Source organism: Maylandia zebra, linkage group LG17 (assembly GCF_041146795.1).
Source record: "Maylandia zebra isolate NMK-2024a linkage group LG17, Mzebra_GT3a, whole genome shotgun sequence".
Lineage (NCBI taxonomy): Eukaryota > Metazoa > Chordata > Actinopteri > Cichliformes > Cichlidae > Maylandia > Maylandia zebra.
In genome coordinates this window covers 472,789-479,220 of record NC_135183.1, presented here as the reverse complement: position 1 = coordinate 479,220, position 6,432 = coordinate 472,789, and the positions used below count along the sequence as shown (strand labels likewise).

Here is a 6,432-nt window from a genome sequence, read left to right as displayed (position 1 = left end):
TGCACATCATTCTTGCATCTAATGCTTAGTTTTCTTATCTCAGCTGTAGTTCTGTTACAATTTGGAGAACCATCCACACTGAAAAAAATATGTTGTTGGATTTACTTAATTCAATGGTGGACATTTGTTGCACACAGATGTTTTGCTTTGGCAGCAACTTAAACAATTGAGTTAAATTAACACAATTTATTCATGTTCAATAAACTTGTGCAATTTGTGTTGATAAAATGTGACTTAAACATGTTTTGATGAAGTAATTTGAGCTCTTGGAATATTTTAATCCTTCACAATTTTCTCACGTTATCCCAACACGATTCAATAACTTTTACCCAATACTACTTGGTCACTTAAATACTACATGTTATCTTCAAATTACATTTTGCTATTATATTCTAGTATCAAATACACAATTTTCAAATGGAGGCCTTATAACAGATTGTATTGTTCTCTTCCAAGATGGTTGCTGGCATCCACCAGTAACCTTTCAAAACAAAATGTCTAATTTCACTGCATTGACAGTAGGTAAAGAATTAAACTGACATTACTCCTCTACTGAATCTATATAAATCAACAGTTAAATAATGTCAGTTCTTCCGTGTTCTCTGGAATCAATCACAGCAAAGAAATTGGACTGTTTTTTTGAAAAATGTTGGGAAAGAACAATACAAAACATTCTATTTAAGGCCTCTAACGTCAAGATTCAGTTAAACAACAATTATGACTAAACAATTTGAGGTAATGTTAGTTTCCATTAACATTAAATTAGGTTACTGAATTGGCAAACACCTTCCTATTAACATTACCCATTTTACCCCAATAACTAAAGAAATTAGCACTTGCAGGTCAAAACCTTTATTCAAGAGACGCAAAAATAACATTGATACAGTGACTGTCAAAAATTACAGCACTGATCATACTGTGACATCTTGGTTCAAAACAGCATACTTAGAAATATTCAACGTTCTTTACTTCAACTGAATGAAACTGAAAATACCATTTCACACGACCCATATGGGATATTTAGACTGTATAACTGTTCACGCTACATCTCTTCACTAGTAAAAGAAAGAAAAAATACAAAGAGAAATTTAAAAATGCTGCCAAACAGACAAACAGAACTTGTACAGAGCAAAAGGAAAAACAAACAACAACAAAAAACGGCTCGTCCTCATGGCAGTTGCAGAGTATATAAAAATGAACCCTGCGATCCGTTCCTGGAATTGAGCTTCAAAAATGCAGCAGAACAAGTGTGAGATTTAAATGTCCTCTCACCTAGAGCTGATCACCTTGCATGCATAACAGTGAGCTTCGTTGCAGGAGCAGTTTTGTCTTAGTTGTGAGCTTTTCTTGAGAGCTGAGTTGCATCCAACTCCATTACCACCCATTGAATCACCTCAAAAGTGTAGCAGAGTTGTGATGGGTAACTCATGTTGAAGGAATAAAAAAGGTCCAAACAGCATGGCTACTGCAAAGGTCACGTTATCCAGATCTTGAAGAACAACATCAGAAAAGTCATTGCCTGCCGCATCCTCTGGAGACAGATGTTCATTGTGGTTTTCTCAATCTGTGCAGTGGCCTCAGTCAAGTCCTGGTTAAACACAAAACATTTCTTTAAGATTCCTTTTTAAACTCATCTCTTTTGAATCTACCAGTTCTAATGTTAGAGTAATTTAAACCAATGCAAGCAACATAGTAAATAGCTATAGCCAAAGAGTGGCCTGCCATGCTGCCATTCATGGTCTAACAGAGTTTCTAAGAGAGGGTGAAAAACATAATAATTTCAAATGCTTTACATTAGTTTTTGTTAGAAAGACACCGGCCCATCAGAAATCCAGGTTATGTCACTCAGAAGATGTTAGAATTTAGACTTTCAGCCCCACAATTTAGTTAGCTGTTGGTCAGTTGGTCATTTTTTCAAACAAAAGCTAATATAAATATTGGTGGGATTTTCCTTTGTTCATTAGAATGACAAATTTAAAGTTTTTTCACACTGATGTGACCCCTAATATAGGGGGGTGGGGCCTCAAGGGCCGGCGGCCGAGTTCACTACCAGGCCTCATGTGAACTTCAAATTATTAAAGAGGACTACTGGTCCTAACTGGTCCAATGAGGATCAAGTGGATAACTAAATGCATTTTTAAATGTTGCAAAGCCACAATCTACTCATAAAACACTCACCATGAACTCCTGCACCAAGATGTTGCAATTGTCTTTCACACAGATGCGGAGCACTTTGATGAGGGACTCCGAGCATTAATGTCATCCTAAAGTATTATAACAAAGAAAACAGAGATTTGTGAACTTTTCAGTAGCACAGAAGAAAATGATCCCAGACAAAAACTCTTGACTTTTTAAACCAGTCAACATGCAACACCAGCATCTACAAAGCAATATCAAAAGTTCCTGTTTGACATCAACTTTATGGATATATAGTTTCCAGAACATTTATTTTTAAAAAAAGAATTTTTTCTCAGTGGGCCAGTAAATGCATGACGAAAATTATGGCATCCTTTTAGTGGAATCATTACTCACAGGTAATAGTTGACTGTTTCAATGGATGTAGCATAAAAATCTTTTACTGACCTAATGCAATACATATACACTTTGTAGTTAAAGAATTTTAAAGTTCTTACTGTCATTATGGCAGCTACATCCTTTAGCTTTGTGCCCTGTTCCCCCGATCACTTTGCAAACACTTTCAGCAGACTGTCAGAGAAAAACTCAGCTCCGTCAGAAACCTTGACTGTAAAGGCATGGTTGGGATGCACTGGAATGCTGCATTTTATCTGAAATGACATAAAATTATTTTGAAATAACAGCAGGCACTGTGCTTGGTTAATCAGTAATGTTTTGTTGAATAAAAACTGTGTTTCCAGATCTTATGGGATTAAAAAAAATCCAAAGATGTTTGTTTCTGATTTGCAACCCAACAACCCACAAGTTACAACCTCATTTCAGTTCAAGTGTGCATTAATGCGAGTCCAGTAATCACCTTTCTGGCAATACATACAGGTATAAGTTAAACCTATGGCAGATTTTGGATCTCTCAGTTGTATTAATAGGGTGAGTATGCATGCACCTAATAATTATAAAAAACCTATTATAATTAAGTTACAGAAACGAAAATAGAATATACTTTCTTACCATAACACCTTGAACCCACAATCCATCAGCTGACTCCTGGTGAAATGCAGAATAGAGGTCATCTCTCAATGTGCAGCAAAAAAAACAAAAACAAAAGGACAGCAGGTGAGGGCAGGAGGGGTAGGGATGTAAGCTAGCATAATGCCGCTGATGATATTAGCTAAAGCTGTTCAATGTCCAAAATCTCACTAACACCACGGTGCAGTAAATACACAATGTAACTGAAGAGTCAGTTGACAAATCTATTCACACAGAAAACCAAATTATGTTATGAGTGCCTCGTAATTAGGTTTAATGTGATATTACGGCTCTTGTGCCAAAGACAAATTCAAATGAAAAAGCGCCAATTCTTTGACAACAGATAAAACAGCAAATAAGCTAACGGCTCTTTTTTAGCATGTTACATGGCGACACTCTAGACGTTTAACTACATTTGGCTGAAATATGGTAAATATTAATTCAAAAAATCAAGACATACCAAAAACGTAGAGTTGGCTGCTCGACTTGACTGAGATGGATGCCTTTTTTAAACCACGATCCAAAGCCCGCGAGATGAAATCACGCGTGGTTTCACGAGATTTAACGTTGCTATCTTATTGACTTACGTCACCTGAACATGATATGAACAATTTAATACACCCTTTCTGCATATCATGTAGTTTTTACACTATATAGTTACATTTAACTTTAAAACATGAGGCAATTGTGTTAAATGCATGCAAGATGCTTACATAAATCCAAGAGATGGCCAGTCCCTTTTTTTCAGTGCATGGAACCAGGTGGGTCAGCAGCCACGTCCCCTTTATGTTGTTTGTCCAGAAAAAAAAAAATAAGTAAACAAAAATAAATAACATTTTCTATGCACATTGTGTTTAATCTGTGTGATGATGCTGCGCTGAATTTTTAGACATTCCTGTGAACAACAGTATATAACCTTAACGTGAGGAAAATGAAGGGCTCGCTCAGAGTCAGCGATCTGAGAGCCAGACCAGCCAAAAGCACTCCTGCACCGTGAGTAGGTGGGTTAAACCATACTGACTTGTTTCAGGTGTCAACGTCTTGAATCTTTCTTTGGCACAATGAAGATGATTTGGTTCAAGTTTTACAGAGTTAATCTTGGGTTTCATTCTTTTGGGGTCTTTTTGGGTGTTTCTGGTCTCTTGTCAGTTAGGTTCCTCTGTGTCATCCCCGTGTCTCCTGTGAGAGTCTGTCGCGTCCTCTGTGTTTGTTTCAGGCTTTGCTTCTCCTTTCTCTGTCTTTGTCAAGGTCTCTCTGTCATGTCTGCTCGAATCAAGTCCACACATCTTAGTCATAGTTTCAGTGTTTGTACATCCGTTTTATTTTGACTGTCTCTTGAGTTCGGTGCGTTCAGTTTTGCTTCCCCCGTCTCGTTACGTCTAATTTGTTCCTGCCATGTTCCCATGTGTTTCCACTTCGCTCTTCACCCCACAGTGTCATCTTTGTCTTCCTCAGTCCTTGGTCAGAGCATGTATTTCCGTGCACCGAGTTTCTAGTGTCTTTCCAGTTTAGGTTTTTTTCATTGGTTCATTGGTTTGGTTTTCTTGTTTCGTCTATGTTTGGTAATCAGCCTTTGTTATCGTTACTCCCTGCCTCTGTTTGTCTGTATTTGGGTTCTCCCTCTTTCCGCAGTTGATTTCTCATATAAGAGTTGAACATGATCCAAGTTCACATTTTTTGGTTCTCAGCCGGGGCCTGCCTGTCTTTGTTTTGTTGTCAGAAACTTTACATTTAATTCAGTAATCTGATATCACGTTTTCATGTACAAGATGCAAACAAGTATGGTTTCAGTGTCATACTGGAACCACTGAAAGCCAAGAGGTAAATGGTCTGTATTTGTATAGCGCTTTACTAGTCCCTAAGGACCCCAAAGCACTTTACACATGCAGTCATCCACCCATTCACACACTGGTGATGGCAGCTACATTGTAGCCACAGCCACCCTGGGGCGCACTGACAGAGGCGAGGCTGCTGGACACTGGCGCCACCGGGCCCTCTGACCACCACCAGTAGGCAATGGATGAACTGTCTTGCCCAAGGACACAACGACCAAGACTGTCCAAGCCGGGGCTCGAACCGGCAACCTTCTGATTACAAGGCGAACTCCCAACTCTCAAAGTAGCTGAAGATAAAACAGAGAAAAACATGAAGGTGATTTTCCTGGATTACAAGGAGACCTCCCAACTCTTGAGCCACGATCGCCTCGTAGGTTTTTACTGTATGATGGGCAGGTGTGTGGTCCAGTGGCTCACTGGAGGTTATCTTGGAATGAACACAGTTCTTTGTGTTAATGAGTCATTCAGCAGCTGCCATGTCTGTCGCCTGTGCTTGATTGAGAAGAATGATTCTCAAATCGTACACAGTGATCCTAAGTGGATCCTTTGTGAAGAAGATGGGTTTAAATTACATTGCCAGTCTCTCCAGAAAACCCATACTTGTAGTCCACATGTGGTTAGAAAAAACAAAACAAAAACCCCACACCGCACTGCAACTGACTGAAATGAAAGGCTTGGGTGGAGCTCTGACTGAGCTGTCTGTGAGGTGGAGATGGGAAGGCGGTGGGTTGCACGAATGAGAGTCTAAGTGGGAGAATGAGGAGACTGATTGGCTCAAAGAAGGCAGGCAAGAAGAAGATTGGACTAGAGCAGAGGTGTCCAACTCCAGGCCTCGAGGGCTGGTGTCCTGCAGGTTTTAGATCTCACCCTGGGTCAGCACACCTGAATCACATGACTAGTTCATTACCAGCCTCTGGAGAACTTCAGGACATGTTGAGGAGGTCATTTAGCCATTTAAATCAGCTCGATCCTGCAGGACAACGGCCCTTGAGGCCTGGAGTAATGGTTGAGAGTGAAAACGTGGGAAAGTGGTAGTGATGTGAAGAACAGATAAGCAGGCATATGAGTCATTACAGACCTTCCTTATTGAACTTACACATAAACTTCATTAGATTTTTTGTGTCTGCTAAACATTTAAGAACTTGTATAGAAATTTGACACCTAATCATTGCAGGGAACGTTGACCTCTTTCAGGTTAAACAAATATCCTGCTACAAAGCATCAAACTGATATTTAAACTGTCGCTACGAAACGTTTACCTCAAACAAAATGAGTGTAGGCCGATTACATCGCTTTCTTTTGTGGATGGGAATGAGGGCAACCATGAAATGCTGGAAATGATCTTGTCAGAACAGGTTTTCAGAAGTAGTTAAAGTTGATTGGCGATTTTCACGACAGGTGAGGGTTATGCATGATTATTTATCTGTTGTTTGTT

The 6,432-nt window shown here is 39.3% G+C and overlaps 1 long non-coding RNA gene across 1 annotated transcript; it reads right to left on the bottom strand.

Annotated features, from left to right (window-relative positions):
- Positions 1 to 836: 836 nt before the first annotated feature.
- LOC143413234 (uncharacterized) lies at positions 837 to 3,907 on the bottom strand. Its single transcript, XR_013093859.1, has 4 exons — positions 3,145 to 3,907; positions 2,634 to 2,786; positions 2,179 to 2,264; positions 837 to 1,588 (listed from the first exon to the last, which is right to left on the bottom strand). It is a non-coding gene; the product is annotated as an uncharacterized LOC143413234 (long non-coding RNA).
- Between the last annotated feature and the right edge of the window lie 2,525 nt (positions 3,908 to 6,432).